The sequence below is a fragment of the Mesoplodon mirus genome (assembly GCF_964341445.2).
Source record: "Mesoplodon mirus genome assembly, chromosome: 9".
In the NCBI taxonomy this organism is placed as follows: Eukaryota; Metazoa; Chordata; class Mammalia; order Artiodactyla; family Ziphiidae; genus Mesoplodon; species Mesoplodon mirus.
Window position 1 is genome coordinate 65,805,188 of NC_138985.1, and position 25,117 is coordinate 65,830,304.

Sequence of the window (25,117 nt, forward strand, 5' to 3'; positions counted from 1 at the left end):
GTGGTGTTGTTATTTATTTATTTATTTTTAAATGATCATTTCGTATTTATTTATTTATTTATTTTTGGCTGCGTTGGGTCTTCATTGCAGTGCACGGGCTTCTTATTGTGGTGGCTTCTCTTGTTGTGGAGCATGGGCTCTAGGCGCACGGGCTTCAGAAGTTGTGGCATGTGGGCTCAGTAGTTGCGGCCCGTGGGCTCTAGAGCACAGGGTCAGTAGTTGTGGCACATGGGCTTAGCTGTTCCGCGGCATGTGGGATCTTCCTGGACCAGGGCTCGAGCCCAAGTCCCCTGCATTGGCAGGTGGATTCTTAACCACTGAGCCACCAGGGAAGTCCCTAGACTTGATTTTTGAGAGCAGTTTTAAGTTCACAGCAAAACTGAGGGAAAATACAGAGACATCCTATGTCCTGCCTGCTTCCCCTCTCCCATTATCAACCTCAGCATCAGAGTGTACATATGTCATTACAGTCAATGAACCTGTACTGACACATCATTGTCACCCAAAGTCCACACTTTACATTGAGGTTCATTTAACTCATAGTGTTGTACACTCTGGATTTTCACAAGTATATGATGTGTCCACCATTATAGTATCACACGGAATGATTTCACTGCCCCCCAAATCCTCTGGGCTCTGCTTCTTGTTATTTTCAAATGCGCTTGGCCATCCCCCCTCCCACCTTGAGTTCATGATCTCTTCTGCTGGCCGGTGCATTCCAGCAGCCCTGTGATGAAGCTCACGGCCTATCAATCCATCCTCCACCCCATCCCCAGATGAGTCATCACCATCGTGGCAGGCTTCCGTGTACTACATCCCTGCCTTCTAACAGAAGTCAGCATTCCTCCTCTCGTCATTCAGGACTTCCCCATCCTAGGATGCCCACTGAAGCTCTTCCAGACTTACCTCCTTGTGATATTCTGCCAACACAGTCCCTTCACTCTTGGTTGACTGGACCCCTAGGTATACTGAAAGTGGTGCTGCGGCTGCTTTTTTTTTTATTTTATTTTTGGCCATGCCATGTGGCTTGCGGGATCTTAGTTCCCCAACCGGGGATTGAACCCGTGCCCCCTGCAATGGAAGCTCGGCGTCCTAACCACCAGACCGCCAGGGAAGTCCCATGTGGTGCTGCTTCTTAATCACCCCAGGCTGGTCCTGTTTTCTCTGCTTGTCCTCATGCAAGCATCGAGGCCTCATCAAGTGCTACGTTCTTCGTGAAGCTTCTCTCTCTCCACTGGCCTCCTTCCTGTAATCCTGTTACCAGTGCTATTTTTTTTGGCACATACAGTGAACTTTGTATTAGAAGCGAACTGTTTCATATCTGTGTCTGGACATCTTTAGGTCTTAGAACTCAGAGAGTGTGACTTAACCCTCGCCAGGACCAATCCTAGAACCATCACACAGTGGGCTCTCAGTGATTGCTCATTGAATTGGATTGTTGTTGTCCTCTAGTTATTCTTGGGGGTCCTCCTTTATAGCTAATGACCCTAAAGAGGTCATATGAAGGCACTACACTTCTCTCAACATTACCTCCTTTCTGAGGATGAAAAAGTCATTTCCAGATGTTTGGTTGTTGGCTTTCCCAGTTCATGTATAGACAGAACTCTGCCCCCAACCTGACATCCCTAAAGCATTTGAGACATTAATAACTCAATGTATTGGTTGATACTCTCCACTTATTGCTATCTTTTAAGCATTTATCTCTAAGCATGTAGCTTGGATGCCATGTTAGATGTAGGCAGGTACCGTGTGGTACCTAGCTGGGTTTGGACCCTGGCTCCTTCACTTACTAGCTGCATGACCTTGGACGCTATTTCCTTATTTGTAAAATTGGGATAATAAGACTTGCCTGTGGGGCTATCTTGAGGATGAGATGAGATCTTTCATGTTATAGTCTTTGTACAGTGTCTGGCGCCATAGTTAAGTTATTTTTTTGTTGGGTTGCTGTTTTTGATTATGAATGGTGTGTCTTTAACATCATTCTCCAGTCTCATCCTCCACAGTCTAGTGGAGTTAGGTCAGGAGGAAAGAGAGAAGACAATAGAGGAAGGCACATGGCCTTCAAGACATTCCATCCTGGATTGTTGCTGGATAAAATGCTTTATTTTCTCCCAAGATGAATGAGTAACCATGAGCAGAGGTGGGCTGCAGGAGGGGCCGGGAATGTGTTCTCTGTCCATCCTCCCAGCCCACGTGGTTGGACTGCTTAGAAACTTGATGGTGATGTAGAAATGGAGAGAATTAGGTGGGACTAATTCAATCAAACTTAATTGACTCTATTTTTTAATTTAATTTTTTTTATACAGCAGGTTCTTATTCATTATCAGTTTTATACACATTATACACATGTGTATACATGTCAATCCCAATCTCCCAATTCATCCCACCACCCCCACCACTCTGCCGCTTTCCCCCCTTAGTGTCCATACGTTTGTTCTCTACATCTGTGTCTCTATTTCTGCCCGGCAAACCGGTTCATCTGTACCATTTTTCTAGATTCCACATATGTGCGTTAATATACGGTATTTGTTTTTCTCTTTCTGACTTACTTCACTCTGTATGACAGTCTCTGGGTCCACCCACGTCTCAGCAAATGACCCAATTTCATTCCTTTTTATGACTGAGTAATATTCCATTGTATATATGTACCACATCTTCTTTATCCATTCGTCTGTCGATGGGCATTTAGGTTGCTTCCATGACCTGGCTATTGTAAATAGTGCTTCAATGAACATTGGGGTGCATGTGTCTTTTTGAATTATGGTTTTCTCTGGGTATATGCCCAGTAGTGGGATTGCTGGGTCATATGGTAATTCTATTTTTAGGTTTTTAAGGAACCTCCATACTGTTCTCCATGGTGGCTGTATCAATTTACATTCCCACCAACAGTGCAAGAGGGCTCCCTTTTCTCTACACCCTTTCTAGCATTTCTTGTTTGTAGATATTCTGAAGATGCCCATTCTAACTGGTATGAGGTGATTCCTCATTGTGTAGTTTTGACTTGCATTTCTCTAATAATTAGTGATGTTGAACAGCTCTTCATGTGCTTCTTGGCCATCTGTATGTCTTCTTTGGAGAAATGTCTATTTAGGTCTTCTGCCCATTTTTGGATTGGGTTGCTTGTTTTTTTAATATTCAGCTGCATGAGCTATTTATATATTTTGGAGATTAATCCTTTGTCCATTGATTTGTTTGCAAATATTTTCTCCCATTCTGAGGGTTGTCTTTTCATCTTGTTAATGGTTTCCTTTGCTGTGCAAAAGCTTTGAAGTTTCATTAGGTCCCATTTGTTTATTTTTGTTTTTATTTCCATGACTCTAGGAGGTGGGTCAAAAAAGATCTTGCTGTGATTTATGTCAAAGAGTGTGTTCTTCCTATGTTTTCCTCTAAGGGTTTTATAGTGTCCGGTCTTACATTTAGGTCTCTAATCCATTTTTTTTTTTTTGGCGGTACGCGGGCCTCTCACCGTTGTGGCCTCTCCCGCTGCAGAGCACAGGCTCTGGACGTGCAGGCTCAGCGGCCATGGCTCATGGGCCCAGCCGCTCCGCGAAATGTGGGATCTTCCCGGACCTGGGCACGAACCCACGTCCCCTGCATCAGCAGGCGAACTCTCAACCACTGCGCCACCAGGGAAGCCCTCTAATCCATTTTGAGTTTATTTTTGTGTATGGTGTATTTTGTGTATGGTGTTAGGGAGTATTCTAATTTCATTCTTTTACATGTAGCTGTCCAGTTTTCCCAGCACCACTTGTCGAAGACACTGTCTTTTCTCCATTGTATATCCTTGCCTCCTTTGTCATAGATTAGTTGACCATAGGTGCATGGGTTTCTCTCTGGGCTTTCTATCTTGTTCCATTGATCTATGTTTCTGTTTTTGTGCCAGTATCATATTGTCTTGATTACTGTAGCTATATAGTATAGTCTGAAGTCAGGGAGTCTGATTCCTCCAGCTCCATTTTTTTCCCTCAAGAATGCTTTGCCTATTCGGGGTCTTTTGTGTCTCCTTACAAATTTTAAGATTTTTTGTTCTACTTCTGTAAAAAATGCCATTGGTAATTTGATAGGGATTGCATTGAATCTGTAGATTGCTTTGGGTAGTATAGTCATTTTCACAATATTGATTCTTCCAATCCAAGAACGTGGTATATCTCTCCATCTGTTGGTATCCTCTTTAATTTCTTTCATCAGTGTCTTATAGTTTTCTGCATACAGGTCTTTTGTCTCCCTAGGTAGGTTTATTCCTAGGTATTTTATTCTTTTTGTTGCAGTGGTAAATGGGAGTGTTTCCTTAATTTCTCTTTCAGAGTTTTCATCATTAATGTATAAGAATGCAAGAGATTTCTGTGCATTAATTTTGTATCCTACAACTTTACTAAATTCATTGATTAACTCTAGTAGTTTTCTGGTGGCACCTTTAGGATTCTCTATGTATGGTATCATGTCATCTGCAAACAGTGACAGTTTTACTTCTTCCTTTCCAATTTGTATTCCTTTAATTTCTTTTTCTTCTCTGATTGCCGTGGCTAGGACTTCCAAAACTATGTTGAATAATAGTGGCGAGAGCATCTTGTTCCTGACCTTAGAGGAAATGCTTTCAGTTTTTCACCATTGAGAATGATGTTTGCTGTGGGTTTGTCATATATGGCCTTTATTATGTTGTGGCAGTTTCCCTCTATGCCCACTTTCTGGAGAGTTTTTATCATAAATGGGTGTTGAATTTTGTCAAAAGCTTTTTCTGCAACTATTGAGATGATCATATGGTTTTTATTCTTCAATTTGTCAATATGGTTTTTCACATTGATTGATTTGCGTATATTGAAGAATCCTTGCATCCCTGGGATAAATCCCACTTGATCATGGTGTATGATGCTTTTAACATGTTGTTGGATTCTGTTTCCTAGTATTTTGTTGTGGATTTTTGCATCTATATTCATCAGTGATATCGGTCTGTAATTTTCTTTTTTTGTAGTATCTTTGTCTGGTTTTGGTATCAGGGTGATGGTGGCCTTATAGAATGAGTTTGGGAGTGTTGCTTCCTCTGCAATTTTTTGGAAGAGCTTGAGAAGGATGGGTGTTAGCTGTTCTCTAAAAGTTTGATAGAATTACCTGTGAAGCCATCTGGTCCTGGACTTTTGTTTCTTGGAAGATTTTTAATCACAGTTTCAATTTCATTACTTGTGATTAGTCTGGTCATATTTTCTGTTTCTTCCTGGTTCAGTCTTGGAAGATTATACCTTTCTAAGAATTTGTCCATTTCTTCCAGGTTGTCCATTTTATTGGCATACAGTTGCTTGTAGTAGTCTCTTAGGATGCTTTGTATTTCTGCGGTGTCGTAACTTCTCCTTTTTCGTTTCTAATTTTATTGATTTGAGTCCTCTCCCTCTTTTTCTTGATGAGTCTGACTAATGCTTTATCAATTTTGTTTATCTTCTCAAAGAACCAGCTTTTAGTTTTATTGATCTTTGCTATTGTTTTCTTTGTTTCTATTTCATTTATTTCTGCTCCGATCTTTATGATTTCTTTCCTTTTGCTAACTTTTTGTTTTGCTTGTTCTTCTTTCTCTAGTTCCTTTAGGTATAAGGTTAGAGTGTTTATTTGAGATTTTTTTTGTTTCTTGAGGTAGGCTTGTATAGCTAGAAACTTCCCTCTTAGAACTGCTTTTGCGGCATCCCATAGGTTTTGGATCGTCATGTTTTCATTGTCATTTGTCTGTAGTTTTTTTTTATTTCCTCTTTGAGTTCTTCAGTGATCTCTTGCTTATTTGGTAACGTATTGTTTAACCTCCATGTGTTTGTGTTTGTTATGTTTTCTTCCCTGTAATTCATTTCTAATCTCATAGCGTTGTAGTCAGAAAAGATGCTTGACATGATTTCGATTTTCTTAAATTTACTGAGGCTTGATTTGTGACCCAAGATGTGATCTGTCCTGGAGAATGTTCCTTGCACACTTGAGAAGAAAGTGTAATCTGCTGGTTTTGGATGGAATGTCCTATAAATAGCAATTAAATCTATCTGGTCTATTGTGTCATTTAAAGCTTCTGTTTCCTTATTTATTTTCATTTTGGATGATCTGTCCATTGGTGTAAGTGAGGTGTTAAAGTCCCCCTGTATTATTGTGTTACTGTTGATTTCCTCTTTTATAGCTGTTAGCAGCTATAAAACTGTTAGCAGTTGCCTTATATATTGAGGTGCTGCTATGTTGGGTGCATATATATTTATAATTGTTATATCTTCTTCTTGGATTGATCCCTTGATCATTATGTAGTGTCCTTCCTTGTCTCTTGTAACATTCTTTATTTTAAAGTCTATTTTATCTGATATGAGTATTGCTGTTCCAGCTTTCTTTTGATTTCCATTTGCACGGAATATCTTTTTCCATCCCCTCACTTTCAGTCTGAATGTGTCCCTAGGTCTGAAGTGGGTCTCTTGTAGACAGCATATATATGGATCTTGTTTTTGTATCCATTCAGCAAGCCTGTGTCTTTTGGTTGGAGCATTTAATCCACTCACATTTAAGGTAATTATCCATATGTATGTTCCTATGACCATTTTTTAAATTGTTTTGGGTTTGGTTTTGTAGGTCCTTTTCTTCTCTTGTATTTCCCACTTAGAGAAGTTCCTTTAGCATTTGTTGTAGAGCTGGTTTGGTGGTGCTGAATTTTTGTAGCTTTTGCTTGTCTGTAAAGCTTTTGATTTCTCCATCGAATCTGAATGCTGTCCTTGCCGGATAGAGTAATCTTTGTTCTAGGTACTTCCCTTTCATCACTTTAAGTATATCATACCACTCCCTTCTGGCTTGTAGAGTTTGTGCTGAGAAATCAGCTGTTAACCTTATGGGAGTTCCCTTGTATTTGTCATTTTTCCCTTGCTGCTTTTAATAATATTTCTTTGTCTTTAATTTTTGCCAATTTGCTTACTATGTGTCTTGGCGTGTTTCTCCTTGTGTTTATCCTGTATGGGACTCTCTGCGCTTCCTGGACTTGGGTGGCTATTTCCTCTCCCATGTTAGGGATGTTTTCGACTATAATCTCTTCAAATATTTTCTTGGGTCCTTTCTCTCTCTCTTCTCCTTCTGGGACCCCTATAATGCGAATGTTGTTGCGTTTAATGTTGTCCCAGAGGTCTCTTAGGGCTGTCTTCATTTCTTTTCATTCTTTTTTCTTTAGTCTGTTCCGCAGGAGTGAATTCTACCATTCTGTCTTCCAGGTCACTTATCTGGTCTTCTGCCTCAGTTATTCTGCTATTGATTCCTTCTAGTGGAGTTTTCATTTCAGTTATTGTATTATTCATCTCTGTTTGTTTGTTCTTTAATTCTTCTAGGTCTTTGTTAAACATTTCTTGCATCTTCTCGATCTTTGCCTCCATTCTTTTTCTGAGGTCCTGGATCATCTTCACTATCATTATTCTGAATTATTTTTCTGGAAGGTTGCCTATCTCCACTTCATTTAGTTGGTTTTCTGGGGTTTTATCTTGTTCCTTTATCTTGTACATAGCCCTCTGCCTTTTCATCTTGTCTCTCTGTGAATGTGGTTTTTGTTCCACAGGCTGCAGGATTGTAGTTCTTCTTGCTTCTGCTGTGTGCCCTCTGGTGGATGAGGCTACCTAAGAGGCTTGTGCAGGTTTCCTGATGGGAGGGACTGGTGGTGGGTAGAGGTGACTTGTTGCTCTGGTGGGCAGAGCTCAGTAAAACTTTAATCCACTTGACTGCTGATGGGTGGAGCTGGATTCCCTCCCTTTTGGTTGTTTGGCCTGAGGTAACACAACAGTGGAGCCTACCTGGGCTCTTTGGTGGGGCTAATGGGGGACTCTGCGAGGGCTCATGCCAAGGAGTAATTCCCAGAACTTCTGCTGCCTGTGTCCTTGTCCCCACGATGAGACACAGCCACCCCTCGCCTCTGCAGTAGACCCTCCAACACTAGCAGGTAGGTCTGGTTCAGTCTCCTATGGGGTCAGTGGTCCTTCCCCATGGGTCCTGGTGTGCACCCTACTTTGTGTGTGCCCTCCAAGAGTGGAGTCTCTGTTTCCCCCAGTTCTTTCAAAGTCCTTCAATCAAATCCCAGTAAGCTTTAAAGTCTGATTCTCTAGGAATTCCTCCTCCTGTTGCCGGACCCCAGGTTGGGAAGCCTGATGTGGGGCTCAGAACCTTCACTCCAGTGAGTGGACTTCTGTGGTAAAAGTGTTCTCCACATTGTGAGTCACCCACCCAGTGGTTATGGGATTTGATTTTACTGTGATTGTGCCCCTCCTACCATCTCATTGTGGCTTCTCCTTTGTCTTTGGATGTGGGGTATCTTTTTTGGTGAGTTCCAGTGTCTTCCTGTTAATGATTGTCCAGCAGCTAGTTGTGATTCTCAATTGACCCATTTTTTACTGGGCACTTACTCTATGCCAATCATTCTGCTTAGTGCTAAGGTTATAAAGTGTGAATGATTTAGACAAGTCCCTGACCTCATGGCACTTTTGAGAGGACAGGCAATAAACAAGAAGGTAAATTAATAGATGAAAATAGGGCCTCCCTGGTGGCGCAGTGGTTGAGAGTCCGCCTGCCGATGCAGGGGATACGGGTTCGTGCCCCGGTCTGGGAGGATCCCATATGCCGCGGAGCGGCTGGGCCCGTGAGCCATGGCCGCTGAGCCTGCGCGTCCGGAGCCTGTGCTCCGCAACGGGAGAGGCCACAACAGTGAGAGGCCCGCGTACCGAAAAAAAAAAAAAAAAAAAAAATAGATGAAAATAATACAGACTGTGATACATTCTAAGGAAAAAAATTAAAAGGATAGGGCATTACTGGGGGAATTTGCTTTAGTGGGTGGTCAGGCAAGGCTCCTCGGAGGAGGTGTCATTTAAACCAAGGAGCCACCTTGGTGGGTTGGGCCGGGGAGGTGGGGGGATGTCAGAGGGAACAAGAGGTGCAAAGGGCGTGAGGGGGGAGTTTCAGAAATTACCTGGTTAGGGTGAATGGAAACTGTGATGGTGCAGAAGAGTTGGGGGTACAGAAGAGAAAGGGTGTGTGTATAGGGATTGTGCAGACACAGACCCTGTCCTCTGGACAGTGATTTTCAAAAATTTTCTACCATCAATACACTTGAAGGGGCATGCTATGCGCTCGTGGGGTGGCACTGTTGGGGGGTGGGTGATGGGGAATGCTGGGGTATGTGTGATTTGAAAAGAACCCTCCATAATTTAAATATAACTCACCTTCTCCCCCTCCATAAATTGAGAAGCACTGCTCTTGATGACCCACTCAGAAGCCTTGGGATCTGGGGACATTTACATCTCTTACTTCTCAATTAAATTTTGCAGGGTTATATAGGCATACTGTAGAATTCTGTCTGTTGCTGAGAACATTGGCACAGACGTTTGAGGATGAGTCACTGTTTAATTGGATCACTGTGTGGCCCATTTAAATAAATAAATACTGTTTTTTGAAAAGAAAAGTTATTCACGTTCTTTGGACATTATTGGGAAATGCCTTTGGAGATGTCCTTTAAGATTTTAATGCATATGGATGTTGTCCTGTTGTGGAGAGAGGCGGTGGAGCAGAGAGGAGAGAACAGCTTCAGGAGTCCTCAGTGTGAGTCTGGACCACACAGTGTGGCTTTGGGTGGTCGTTTACCCTCTCTGGGTATTGGCTTGGGAAGTTCTCTTCTGTAAAATAAGACAGATAAGTCCTGTGCTGCCTGTCTCACTGATTGTCATGGGACAATGTTTTATAAACCGCAAAGTATCAGAAAATAAAAGTTTCTGTATAAAACTTAAAATCTGTTTGCATATGTTATGGCCAGTAGCACATTATAACCAGGATGTAATCCAAGACCATAGAAAATAACTTTTCACTGCTCATAGATGACTGGTCTCTAGAATAATCCAAAGGAGCATATTTTTATAACTTTGAAGTAGGAATGGGCTTTCTAAGTATGGTACAAAACTTAGAAGACATAAGGAAAAGGTTCATAAAATTCATTGCTTAAAAACAGTTGGCATAGCAAAACCCCTGTAAGCAAAACAAAAGACAGGTTACAAATGGAAGAATATATTTGCGCTTCATGTTATGCATTAGGGATTAATTTCCCTAATATGTAAAGAATTATGAATCAATAAGGAAAAGAACAGAACTCTATAGGAAAATGGTCAAAGGATATGAACAAATAATCCATATAAAATAAATTAGTGGCTCCTAAACACATGAAGAATGCTTGACCTCACACATAATTTTTAAAATACCAATTGAAGTACATTGAAATATATTACATTTCACCTATCTGGGGTTGGCAAAAATAAAAGATTTTGATAACCATCCGTGTTAGGGAAGATGTGGGAAAACAGAACTCATACATACACACTTGGCGAATGTGTATTAGTTCCCCGCAGAGGGCATGTTGCCAGTATCAGAGTTAATAATTCACATGGCCTTGCTTGACTCAGACATTCCACTTATAGAAATTTATCGCTCAGACAAATTCACAGGTATTCGCTGAGCACTGTTTCTAATAGCAAAAGAGTATCTATCAGTGGGGGCTGGTGAAATGAATTATGCTGTGGCTGCACAGTGGCATAGTATACAAAAAGAGAACCAGGATGCCCTGTGGATAGCTGTGGAGCAGTCCATGTTGTTAAGTAAAGAGGGAGGCATGGGAAGGACTGTATGTGATGCTACCATTTACAGAAAAGAAGGTGGGGGAGGTAATAAATAGGAGTATATTCTACTTGCAGCTGCATAAAATTTCCCTGGAAGGATACCAAAGATGACTAAGAGGCAGAAGAGAGAGGGTGAGAATGTTTATTCTTGACCCTTTTGCATTTTTTTGCATTTTGAAACAAATGTTGTTTTCAAAAATAATAAAAGTAAAATACAAAGCAAAAAACAGAAAGTAGTGATGAGGTAGGAATTGAACTGAATGCAGTAGATTCATTAGCATTGTATTTGATCCTCAGATTATCAAACATCTTTATGTGTCCACCATGTACTATCACTATCACTATTTGGGGATACTCCTTCAAAGAGTTCTCAGTTGACTTGGGGGCACAGAGCTAATGTCCACCTCAATCAGAGGCCAGTGAGAGGACCATATAATCAAGCCTTCAGGGGCTGGTGCAGCTGAAGTATGATGGGGACCATGGTGTTCAAGGTTTATGTACAACGATTGTGGTAGGTAGAATAACAGCCTCCAAAGATGTCCACGTCCTAACCCCTGGAACCTGTGAATATTTTTCCTTGCATGGCAAAAGAAACTTTGCAAGTGTAATTAAGTTGAGGACCTTGATTAATGGGGAGATTATTCTGGGTTATGCAGTTGAGCCCAGTCTGATCACGAGAGTCCTTAAAAGCAGAGAACCTTTCCTGGCTGTGCTCAGGGAGATGTGACCACAGAAGGGTCAAAGAGATGATGTGTTGCTGGCTTTGAAGATGGAGGAAGGGGCCATGAGCCAAGCCTCTGGAACCTAGAAAAAGCCAGGAAACAGATTCTCCCTTAAAGTTTCCAGAAAGAACACAACGCAGCAGATGCCTTGATTTTAATCAAAAGAGATCTGTGTTGGATTTCTGACCTACGAAACTGTAAGATCATAAATTTGTGTGGTTTTAAGACACTAAGTCAATGGCAATTTGTTACAGCAGCAACCGGAAACTAATACGAAGATGATGTAGAAATACCCCGAAGCTTTACTCGTGAGCTTTCTAATCTAGAAGGGGAGAGAAGACAAGAACCTAACCAGTCCTCACACCCAGCCAGTGTGGAAAGTGGCATGGAGATTTGCAAGGGGTCAGGGGAGGCCTGGGGAGAAGGTGGCAGTTGAGTTGTGCTGTGAGAGGCACTGCAGCTCCCTGCTTGGGGGCAGGGACTCTGGTGCTGCCTGCTGACTCTGCCTCCTGCTAGCTATGGGGCCTTGAGACAGTCACGTAATCTCTGTGCCTCAGTTTTCTAATCTGTAAAGTGGGGATACTAATGATGCCTCCTGAAGGGGCTGCTGTGCAGAGGAAAAGAGTGGATGTGTGTACAGTGCTCGGAGTAGTTCCTGGCCTTCCTAAGGGATGTGGGAGTGTTTGCAGTTGATGTTTTGCCCTCAACTGGGGTGGGTAAGGCAGGGGTAGGCAGAGAGGGGAGGGGGGGCATCCGGGGATGCCAGGCCTCCTGCCTGGGAGAGGAGGAGGGGGGCGCTCACCTCAGTGGTGGGAGCACTGGTAAGGAGCATGGAGCCAGATGATGGTGGCCTTGGAAGCTGGGCTGAGGCGCGTCCACTTTGTGCTTGAGCGGGTTCAGCAGGTAGGATGACAATGAGTGCAGTTAGGGTGCTGATCAGGTTTCTTTAAGTGGGGAGGCAGGCTTAGTTTCTGAGCCCTGCCTCCAGAATCTGCTTCCCCCTCCCCTTGTCTTCTCTGTCTCCTTACCCTGAGTGGCCTGACCTCTAACCAAGATGATCACATCTCATCCTGCCTCTCTGCCCTCCGAGCCACCCTGGAGGTATGTCTGGATCAGGGGCCACCACCTAGTACCTGGTACTAGACCCCAGGGCTCAGTGTCTCTAGAGAGAGAACACTCTGGGGTCTATAATGGCTCTCCTGCATGGACACTCATGGTTACCTGCTTCTTCAAAGCCAGTTTTCTGCCTCTGCTGTGTCCCCGCAGAGAGAGGAGCAGAAACCCCAGCCCTGTGGCTTTGGCAGGTCCCCAGGGGCTGACGGCTGGGCCTGCCGTGTTGTCTTTCAGAAGCTGGCTTCCTTCCGGCCTCGGCCATTCTGGGCTTTGCCTCTCAGCACGTAGAGCTGCTGAGCCACCAGGTTCTTCGGGGTTCTTGGAGAGAACGGCACTTTAAGCAGAAATGGGAATCTGGATTTCCCAGACCCAGGGCCTCTTCCCTGTGTGTTCTCCCTCTGCCTTGTGGAAATTCCTCTTCCGCCACCACTGCTCAGATTCCTCTTGCTGACTCTGGGCTGCCCAGGGCCCAGAAGTCAGGGATCCGTCCCGAAATAAGGCACCTACCTAGTGGCCGGTTCTGTGCCAAGCAGCTGGTAACAGCTAGTGATGAGACAGACACAGCGCCTGCCCTGCTCTTGTGGGGACAGATAACAAACAGCAAATAAAAGCATTATGGGATGTCGGCTTACAGGTACACAGTAATGTCTATGACAGGGCCGAGTTGTGATTTGAAATGGTGGCCTTTGGTTGACCAGGACCGAGGCCTCCCCGTGAAGCAGCGGCCTGGCTGGTGGTCTGCTTGGTCCTGGGTGGTGGTGGGGAGACGGCTGAGAGCGCTGTGCTTTTCCTTTCCCTCAGCCGATTTCCCCACCTGGAGCACAAGATATCACATGGTACATCCTGCACCGAGGTGCCTCTCAGGAAAGAACCGAGGGGTCACATGAAACAAAAACGTGAAGTTATCAAGGAAAAGGAGAGAGAAGCTAGGCTGTGTGTGTGTGTGTGTGTCAAAGAGGCACGAAGGGGTGTTTGTGTCAGCAGCGTTTTAGGGATGTTGGTGTTTCTCTCCCTTAGTCCTTCCTGGAGGGCTCACTAGAAAACCACTTAGCAGATACCTGATTATTAAAAAAAATAATTAAGTTTATCGTGGTAAAAACATTTAGCACGAGATCTACCCTCTTAGTAAGCTTTTAAGTGAACAATACAGTATCGTTAACGATAGGTACAAGGTTGTATAGCAGATCTTTAAATGTATTCATCTAGCAGATACTTGATCTTGTTAGAACCTATAAATGGAATTCTTTCCTCCCCAAGGCCTCCCCAAGGTTTCACTCACCTGAGGCACTTTTCTTGGTCAGGAAGTTGCTTAACTGGGCTTTTCAAGATGGTTTTGCTTCTCTGGTGGGACCTGCTTTATCCGTAGCTCTCTGAAAAGACTATGCAGAGGAATTATCTACCTATTAAAAAGGGCAAATAGTTTAGGCCTTATGTGAGTTTGAGGCTCTGCCAAACCAGTGCAGCTAAGTTTGTTATTTCCCTGTTTGTCCTGAACATTCATGTAGCAAAGCCCCACCTCCTGCTTGTCTCTACTTTCTCTCTCCTCTTAAAGTTTGTTGTTCACTTGTGGCATAAAAATAAAAACATTATGAAATCGAGCCTGTCATCGTGCTAATCAAATCCTGAGACCCTAAGAACCTCACTTTTTGACAGGCAACACATATAATTTTCTTTTTCCTTTTTTTAAAAAAATCTTTTTAGACTAAAATAAGTTGCCTGTGGATGTGTTTTCAAAGGGTAGTCTATTCTCATAAAGGACTTAATCCTTCTTCTGGTTTAATATTTTTATACTAGGAGTGAGTATAATGTGGGATGGTGCTATGTGACTTGCTTAAAATATAGTGTTCTGAAACCCTTGGGCTTTTCCTTATAACAGTGACTTGTGAAGAAGTGCTGAGATTTGATAATGGTTTTTGTTTTTGTTTTTGCTGCGTTGAGTTTTCCTTGTGGTGCGCGGGCTTCTCATTGCAGTGGCTTCTCTTATGGAGCGCGGGCTTCAGTAGTTGCAGCAGGTTGGCTCAGTTGTTGTGGCGCATGGGCTTAGTTGCTCCATGGCACGTGGGATCTTCCTGGACCAGGGATCGAACCTGTGTCCCCTACATTGGCAGGCTTATTCCTAACCATTGCACCACCAGGGAAGTCCCCTTGATAACTTTTTTTGTTGTGTATATAGCTTCCTTTATTTCAGTTGATTTCAGTTTTCTAGTTGAGTGTTAAGAACCTAGCCTGTGAATGGCATGTGATTCTGCTTAAAATATTTTAAGAAAAAAGATATTCAAGGAAGGGACTAGAAAGCAGATTACAATAGTGGGAAAAGTAATCAAAACAGAAATGAGCCATACGTAGTGAAAAGAATCAACCAAAATGAATCAGAAAAGCGATTTATTGTTAACAGTGTATTAATTGGATTGATGAAGAGTCCATACCTCGCACTGCCCTCGTTCAAATGCGAAGATGCTGCTGTGTCCGTCTCACCACTGCAGCGCTTTGTACCTGAGATCCTTTTCCCGTTCCGAAAAAGACCTCTGCCTCAGCATTATCTTGACCCTCCGAGTGAGCAGCTGGTGTGTGGTGCCTGCACATTGACGAACACTGGGCTGCCTGTGCTTCCTTGGTGCGTTGCCCAAGTGTCTGGGTGATTTCTGAGCACTGTTTTTTCCCATTTATTTGTTCAATCAGTGTAAATGTGTGCAGAGGACCCATTAAGTGCCTGGTGCTGTGACAGAGGCCAGAGGCCCTAAATAAAGAACAGTGAGAGTTGTGTTGTCCCCAAGCCTACAGTTTGGTGGGGAGACAGACATTAATTCAATACTTAAATGAATAAGGGTAAGACTATCGCTGAGATCAGAACTACAGAGTTAGACCATGGTGCAGCGGAAGTGTAACGAAGGGGATTTGCCTGTGCTGGAGGAAGTTAGGGCGAGCCCCCCTGAGTTAGTGAGAATGGAACCGAGATCTGAAAAGTGAGTAGCAGTTATCTAGTGACAGATGGGTTTGAATCCCAGCATTGCCCTTGAGCAAGTTGGTGACCTTGTGGCGGTGACCTTGAGCAAGTTACTTCCCCTCTCTAAGCCTTAGTGTCTTCATCTGTGAACTGGATGGTTGTGAGAATTAAATGACACAGTGCACAGCATATACTCAGCATGGTGCCAGCATACAGTTGATGCTTGTAAATGGTAGCTGTTTTTATTACTGTCTGTGCTTTCTGTTTATTTTGCTGGACACTTTGAAAAGATACTTACTTAAATCTTTCCTTGTTCTGGTAGCAGGAGCCACTAAATAACTGAGAATAGTTTACTTGGAAAATGGAAGCTAAAGGGAGATTTAACGATGGTCTTCAAATAGGCCAAGTGTCCTCAGCATCTAAGATGTGGGAAAGGTTCTTATAGAGCCTTTGGCGTGAAGTCACATTCATGATGGGGCTGCCTTGGAAGCAATTGGAATATACTAGGATTTTAAGACACGAGTATTATTAGATCACATCTCCTACATTTCTCATGGCAGTCAATCATACATAGCTAGGCTAATGTATATTTTCTGTTCTAACACCATGTTCTATTTGCCCAGTGATTTTTGCAGTGTTTGTAGTTATGTATGGATATTTCTTATAGCTAAATGTGCAGGGGTCCCTGTGCATCCTTTGGGAAAGGCAAGTCTTGCTTTTCTCTCTTTGATCTGTGGAGATATACATGTATATGCATATATCCAGTCCAGCTTTTTACCGGATTGGATATGTAATTTTATGCATTTTCCATTGTTCTTACATTTTGAAAAGAAAGGTACCAAGAATTCAGCCAGTGGTCAAACTTAATTTTTATTTCATGCTTGCTAAGTGCTTTAATTACTTACCTGATTTAGTTCTCACAGTAACCTTATGGAATAGGCACTATTAAGGATGCTTTTCCCTCCCCTACAAGAAAATGGAAGCTCAGAGAGGTTAAATAACTTGTTCAAGGTCACACAGCCATGAGTGGCATAGTTGGGGTTGAACCCAGGTGTGAGTGGCTCCAAACCTGAGCTCCAAACACTCTGATGCTTCCTTTCAAACTAGTTTTTGAAGATTATCAAACCCCTGTGTCAGCAAGGTAGGTATGTGTCCAAAGGTCTATTATACTTTTATATGGTCATGAGAAAGGCTTATGAAAAATGTTGATGCCTCTGAAGAGCATGAGGAAGCTTATGGAATTTAGATTTATTCAGTGAATCAGAAGTGGACACTGTAGCAATGTCTTCTAGATGATTTTCCTGATTGTTATAAACCTTGGTTTTGCAGTACATACCTTAAGGAGCATTAGTGTATATCAAGCAAAAATTAAATATGCTTATGTGTATTAAGGGTTTATACTTAAAATAACATTTTAGTTTTTTCCTTATTCTTACCTCAATTCCTATATTAATAACTTTACCATCTTCAGGTCAACCATTGTTCGCTGCCTTAAATCTATTGGGGAACTACTTCACATTCATCTGGAAGCAAGGGGAGGATGCATTATAAATAAATAGTATATTCAGAGATGGATGCAGTCTCTGTGGGTGGAGTTGGAAAGGTATATCAATGAGACCTTCGGCCAAAAAAACTGTTGACTATCAGTGCCTGATACCGCTGCAGACTGGCAGAGCTCACTTCTAAACCGATTTGCTCTGCACTTCTTGTTTTGTTTTCTGCTAATTCAAATCCTGCTTCAAAAAGTAAGTGTTCTTGGGCTTCCCTGGTGGCGCAGTGGTTGAGAGTCTGCCTGCCGATGCAGGGGACACAGGTTCGTGCCCCGGTCCGGGAAGATCCCACATGCCGCGGAGCGGCTGGGCCCGTGAGCCATGGCCGCTGAGCCTGCGCGTCCGGAGCCTGTGCTCTGCAACGGGAGAGGCCACAACAGTGAGAGGCCCGCGAACCGCAAAAAAAAAAAAAAAAAAAGTAAGTGTTCTTGATCAGAACTAAATAAAAATCCAACCTGACATGTCAGCTAAGGGAGGGAGAAATATCAAACAGTTGCTGGAGAGAGGGCTTGAGTGGTCCCTTCTCCAGCTTTGCTTTCTGTCCTAGTAATTGGTTTTTCCTTATTCAGCAAGAGGAATAAAGATGCCTTGGGGGGGGCTCTTGTTTATTTTATATATATGTACTTACATATTTATTTGATCTGTATTTTCAAATCACAAAGGTAATATATTAAAAGAAAAAGAAGTTAACAATCCAGGAGTGTATAAAGTAAAAAAAAAAAAAAAAAAAGGAAGTCCCCCTCCCCTGCTCCAATTGCATTCATTTTTTTTAAGTTAAAGATTTTTTTTTTATTGGAGTATATAGTTGCTTTACAATATTGTGTTAATTTATACTGTACAACAAAGTGAATCAGCTATACGTATATATATGTATACATATATCCCCTCCTTTTTGGATTTCCTTCCCATTTAGGTCATCACAGAGCACTGAGTAGAGTTCCCTGTGCCATACAGTAGGTTCTCATTAGTTATCTATCTTATACATAGTATCAATAGCATATATGTGTCAATCCCAATCTCCCAATTCATCCTACCCCCCCCTTTCCCCCTTGGTATTCACACATTTGTTCTCTATGTCTGTGTCTGTATTTCTGCTTTGTAAATAAGGTCATCTATACCAGTTTTTTCAGATTCCACATATATGTGTTATTACATGATATTTGTTTTTCTCTTTCTGACTTACTTCACTCTGTATGGCAGTCTCTAGGTCCATCCATGTCTCTACAAATGACCCAATTTCGTTCCTTTTATGGCTGTGTAATATTCCATTGTATACATGTACCACATCTTTTATTTTTTTGAATTTTTGAATTTTATTTTATTTATTTTTTTATACAGCAGGTTCTTATTAGTTATCCATTTTATTTTATTTTATTTATTTTTATTTTTTAAATTTTATTCATTTATTTTGGCTGTGTTGGGTCTTTGTTGCTGCGTGTGGGCTTTCTCTAGTTGCGGCGAGTGGGGGCTACTCTTTGTTGCGGTGCACAGGATTCTCATTGCGGTGGCTTCTCTTGTGGAGCATGGGCTCTAGGCGCACGGGCTTCAGTAGTTGCGGCATGTGGGCTCAGTAGTTGTGGCACACAGGCTTAGTTGCTCTGCGGCATGTGGGATCTTCCTGGACCAGGGCTCAAACCTGTGTCCCCTGCATTGGCAGGCGGATTCTTAACCACTGCGCCACCAGGGAAGTCCAGTTATCCATTTTATACATATTAGTGTATATATGTCAATCTCAATCTCCCAATTCATCACACCACCACCCACCCCCTGCCACTTTCCCCCCTTGGTGTCCATATGTTTGTTCTCTACATCTGTGTCTATATTTCTGCCCTGAAAACCGGTTCATCTGTACTATTTTTCTAGGTTCCACATGTATGCATTAATATACAATATTTATTTTTCTCTTTCTGACTTACTTCACTCTGTATGGCAGTCTCCGGGTCTATCCATGTCTCTACAAATGACCCAATTTCATTCCTTTTTATGGCTGAGTAATATTCCATTGTATATATGTACCACATCTTTTATTTTTTTGAATTTAAATTCTAAAATACTTTATTTTTTGAATTTAATTTAATTTATTTTTTTATACAGCAGGTTCTTACTAGTCATCAATTTTATACACATCAATGTATACATGTCAATCCCAGTTGCCCAATTCATCCCACCCCCACCCCCACCACCCCTTAATGTCCATATGTTTGTTTTCTACATCTGTGTCTCAGTTTCTGTCCTGCAAACCAGTTCATCTGTACCATTTTTCTAGGTTCCACATATATGCATTAATATATGATATTTGTTTTTCTTTTTCTGACTTACTTCACTCTGTATGACAGTCTCTAGATTCATCCACGTCTCTACAAATGACCCAATTTTGTTCCTTTTTATGGCTGGGTAATATTCCATTGTATATATGTACCACATCTTCTTTATCCATTCGTCTGTCGATGGGCATTTAGGTTGCTTCCATGACCTGGCTATTGTAAATAGTACTGCAATGAACATTGGGGTGCATGTATCTTTTTGAATTATGGTTTTCTCAGGGTATATGCCCAGTAGTGGGATTGCTGGGTCATATGATAATTCTATTTTTAGTTTTTAAGGGACCTCCATACTGTTCTCCATAGTGGCTGTATCAATTTACATTCCCACCAACAGTGCAAGAGGGTTCCCTTTTCTCCACACCCCCTCCATCATTTGTTGTCTGTAGATTTTCTGATGATGCCCAGTCTAACTGTGTACCACATATTCTTTATCCATTCCTCTGTTGATGGACATTTAGGTTGCTTCCATGTCCTGGCTATTGTAAATAGTGCTGCAATGAACATTGGGGTGCATGTGTCTTTTTTAATTCTTCTGGAATCTTTTTCTATGCATCTCCAAGCATATCAGTGTATACAAGTGTACGTACACACTGAAACAATGGGATCACACTGCATGTTGTTCTGCAATTTGTTGTTTCCACTTAGTGCATCCTTGACATCCCCCCACCTCAGCACTTCCAGATTTCCCTCTTTTTTGAACAACGGCAAGGTATTCCGTGAATGCAGCTCACTTTATTTAATCACTCCCTTAGGAATGGGCATTCGGTTGTCTCAACTTTTTTAGTTATAAACACAGCCACAGTGAGCAGCCTCACGTGTGGCTTGGCGCCTGGGTGCTGGTCTTTCTCGAGGATCCCTTCCCAGAGGTGGGGCTGCCAGGTCAAAGGGTGTGTGAGCTCTAGACTTCGGAGCCAGTGACCCTGTGTTCCAGTCAGGGTGGAGGTGCGAGCTCTGGCCTGACTTGGATGGAATCCTGTCTTGGTTTCCATGAGGCGGGCAAAGCAGCAGCACCCGGAGCCCTGGGCCTGGACAGAGCTAGTTAATGGGCATGATGCTTGTCCCAGCTGTTTCACCCTTTTCCAATTTATGAAGGTAACAAGTTTCAAATCTTGACTTTTGCTTGACTCCAGATGAATTCACAGAGAACTCCGGTATGCCAGGTCTGCTCCTAGAACAAGGCTGGTCTTGGTTTTCTTTCCCACTCCCCAACCACCTGCATTTGTTTTCCTTCTTGGTATTTTGTTAACCGTTGGACTTTAAAATTGCTGACAAGATCACAAGATTAGCCTTCTTTGAAAATGACTCCCACTGGCTTAGTTTAATTTGATCAGTTTTGTGACCCCTTCCCCCCTGAGCCCTTTCCTGGCCAGACTACCTTGGCCAAGGTTCCTTCCCAGGTGCACCACAGCCCGGTGAGCTCATGGATTCCGCACTGACAGCTTCCCACTGTTTTGGTGAGGCAGGCAATGAGTTATGTACCAGGAGGTAGCGAGGGAGGCTGGCTGACCGCTGGGCACCCTCGTGACTTCATTGTCCTCACTTCTCTGTGTTCAGCAACGACTTATGTTAAGGGGCTGAACAAGTCACTTAGATTTCTCACTTATAATTTTCCAAGTGGTTTTAATATTGGACTCTGACATGTCTTAGGGGAGGGGTTATTTTTCTAGACACATTGCTCATGCCACTCTCCCTCTACTGCATCTCCCATCTCCTGCCCACCCTCCTCCTCACCATGGCAGGCGTCACTAATTGATTGAATCATTGATTGATCCTGCCTCTTCCCATAGAGCCAGAGGGCCTGGCACTCTAGGATTAGAGTTGGTACAACTGTGCGCCTAGTAAAACCTCCAAGGGCCACAGTTGAGAAGAAGGAGTGAGGGGAATGCAGAGATGAATGGTACCCAGATCTGTGGAATTCTTGGATTTTTAAAATGATAAAAGAAGGTTGAGGCCTAGCACAGGATCACTAACCTTTTTTTTTTTTTAAATAAATTTATTTATTTTATTTTTGGCTGCTTTGGGCCTTCATAGCTGCACGAGGGCTTTCTCTAGTTGCGGTAAATGGGAGCTACTCCATTGCAGTGCGCGGGCTTTTGTTGCGGAGCACGGGCTCTAGGCATGCGGGCTTCAGTAGTTGCGGCATGCAGGCTCAGTAGCTGTGGCGCACAGGCTTAGTTGCTCCGCGGCATGTGGGATCTTCCTGGACAAGGGCTCGAACCCGTGTTCCCTGCATTGGCAGGCAGATTCTTAACCACTGCGCCATCAGGGAAGCCCCAGGATCGCTAACTTTTTGCTTTCCATATAAAGGGCATAAAAACCTCCTCACAACCTATTGGATACAATCCCTGTTGTCGCATAAAAAAATATTTTGATACCCCAAAAGTAAGAAAGGCATAATCTAAGAATAATGAAGAGTCCTTTAAATTGAAAGATTTTAGCTTTCTAAAAATTCAATGCATTGTTTTCTTTTTCCCATTTTACTCTGGACTGTTAAAAACTTGGTCATGGACCTAAATGCCATATAGGGACCCCTGTTATATATTTCAGACTGCTAGAAGTTTTTTCTTTATATTTTAGTGGGGGGGTCCTACAAAGCAAAACTTTAATTCCTTTAATCCAGATGATATTGTTTATTGGTGTTGATGATGTGTTCTTGGATGAATATTTTGTTTCATTAATTTCATTATTTCCACATAATAGTACTGGTTGATCATTTTGCAGAATAACAAAAAGGGGTTTGTAGTACTTTGCTGATTGAATAAGGATCTGTTCTCACGGCAACTCTCCCATCCACTGTCGTTCACTCATTCTAGTTACTTGCTTTCCATCTGCTATTACGGGCTGGGCACTGGGTGCAGCAGTGAACTGGGCAGAGTCTCTGCCCTCTTGGAGTCCACATCACAGGGGAAAAAAAATACATATAAACAAATACTATAGATTCAGATTGTGTTGAGTGCCATAAGGAAAATAAAATAGTGTAACTGGAAAGAGAATGACTTTGGGAGGAAATTTTAGTTAAGGTTTTGCAGCAAAGATGCCTCTGGTGACATCTGAGTTGAGGACATAGTCAGAGAAGATATAGAGAATAACATTCTAGAAAGAGGGACTAGTAAGTGCAGAGGCCCTGGGATGGAATGAAGTTGGTTTATATGAGAGATGGAGAGAAGGCCAGAGGGGCAGAGAGTAAAGAAGAGAGGGGAAGCAGGGGAAGCAGGAATGTAGGCTGGGATCAGACCACATGGGGCGTATAAGACATGGCAAAGGCTTTGGAGTTTATTCTTATTGCAGTGGGCAGCCATGGGGGGACTTCAGGCAGGAGAGGCATTTGATCTGAATTTTGTATTGAGAGGATCACTGCATGTGTGGCGCATGGATTGTAGGGGCAAGAATGCAAAGGCCACACACACACACTGGAATGGGTCTGGGAACCCTTGATCAGGGAAGAATGAAGAAATTCATTGGTCTAGAAGGGAACAGGGGACTCCCCTGTTCATAAAAAATAGAATTTGTGAAATTTCCTCCTAATTACTATTTCTTTTGACTCTTTCTCACCTAATCACTGGTCCTGTAAGTACCCCACAAGTTCATTTCCTTTAAAACTATCTTGAAGCCACCTACATGTTCAACAATAGAAGAAAGGTAGCATCTACGCAGTGGAACGCTATGACCTATTATCTAGGAACCTAGAATGCTATTTTCGTTGTAATGAAAATTGAAGAAAAGAATATATAGGTTTGTTGAAACACTTGATTATGATGATAAAAAAAATATGCGTGTGAGAAAAAGACAGCAAAGAAATATACCAAAACTGTGGTGACAATTGTTTATAGCAGTGGATTATGCTAGGGTGACCAGAAATAACTTACCATTTAAACCACAGTACTTTTGAGCACTCTTAAAATGTGTGTGTATGTGTGTGTGCACTATCAGTAATTACAGTGTGATGAGTGTAAACCAGGACTGTCCTGACTCACCCAGGGTATGTGGTCACCCTAACTACGGGTGGTAATTTTACTCCTCTGTTTTTCAAACTTCCTGAATTATACTACTTTAAATTTAATTTGAACTAAAATATGTAAAAATAATCATTTTGCTTTAGAATATTTACTCTCGGAGGTCAGAGAACATTTCTTTGGGCTCTTATACTTAGTCTGTCCTCCTGACCATGCGGAATGACTATGTTGGTCTCCTTCAAGCTGGGAGGCTTTCCAGTTGTGATCATTTTTTCCCCCTAGATTGTCATGCAGGAAGGAACTAGAATAGCACTTGCAGATTCCAAGATGCCCTTTTCCTGTGACTGATGAGATTATGACCCCAGCAGGTTCCAAATGACCCAAGGGCTTGCTTAGATTACTTGGCAGACCTGGTCTTCTTCTTCTTTTCTTTCTTTTTTTTTTTTTTTTTAATTTCCCAAAGCAGTTTTCAAATTAAATGTTAGTTTTGGGGATCTGCCTTTTAATTTCTTCTACTAAAGTGTTCCTAATATAAATGTATATTTGACTGACTTTTATATAACTTTGTAGTAGTGAGCTGTAAAGATGCAATGTATTGGCTCACACTTATAGTGCCAGGAAATAAAATCAGAGACAGATTTTTAAAGTATGTGTAATCTTTTCAAACTAAATCTGTATCAAGAATCAGTGCCGGGACTTCCCTCGTGGCGTAGTGGATAGGAGTCTGCCCGCCAATGCAGGGGACACGGGTTCAAGCCCTGGTCTGGGAAGTTCCCACATGCCGCGGAGCAACTAAGCCCGTGAGCCACAACTACTGAGCCTGTGCTCTAGAGTCCGTGAGCCACAACTACTGAGCCCGCGTGCCAAAGCTACTGAAGCCTGCGCGCCTAGAGCCCATGCTCCGCCACAAGAGAAGCCACCGCAATGAGAAGCCCGTGCGCAGCAATGAAGACCCAATGCAGCCAAAAAAAAAATGGATCAGTGCCAAGGGATCATGGCCCTGATATTTATCTGCATGGACTGTGGGGAGAAGGTCGTACCGTCTAGTTAATGGTAAGACCAACAAATCAGTGATTCCTTTGCCTTTTAGCTTTTCCACCTTCAGATGCAAGACAACAAAATACTTTGGTTAAGAAAACAGAACGAACGTGCTCCTCCAACTGTTCACTACCTTGTGAAAGAGGGAGGAACTTTATATATCAAACACGACAGGCCAAGGACCTGGGCCAGGTGACAGGAAGCCGCATGTCTGATCCCACCTTTGCCTGGAGTCTCACTTTCCACCACTCCCTGGAGCCCAGCCACAGCGAGCCACTTCCTGTTCCCCAAAGTGGCTTGAAACTTCTTGCCTCCCTGGGGGTAAGCAGACTGTCCCCTTCACCTGGAACCCACCTCTGCCATCTTACCTCCATCCTTAGGGCAACACAACAGAAGCTTATAGGGATGACCAGCATGGGCACTGCAGCAAGACCGCCTGGGCTCAAATCTCAGTTCTGTCGCTTAGTAGCTTTATGACCTTTGACAAATGACTTGTTACCTTCTTGGTACTTCTGTTTTCCTAACTCTAAAAGGGGGATAATATTCATATCTGCTTCATAGGATTTTTATGTGGATATATGTAAAGTGCTTAGCACAGTGACTGTTGGTCAGAAGGACTCTCTGGGTGTTGGTTATTATTATTATCTTTTGAAGTCTGGCCTGTCCTATAAGCCTGTGTCCACTAACCAACGTGGGATTTAGGGACTGAGGACCTAAGTTTGAATCTGAACACTGCCCCTTGTGTTGGGTGGCCTTGGATGGTTACTTAACTTCTTTGAATGTCGGTTTCCGCATCTGGAGTACAATAAATCACATGGTTTCTGGGTGAGTCATGTGTG

The 25,117-nt window shown here is 42.7% G+C and overlaps 1 protein-coding gene across 2 annotated transcripts in view; it reads left to right on the top strand.

Moving 5' to 3' along the window:
* SNX10 (sorting nexin 10) overlaps positions 1 to 25,117 on the top strand; it is a 76,915-nt gene that overhangs the window by 9,110 nt on the left and 42,688 nt on the right. The window lies entirely within an intron of this gene.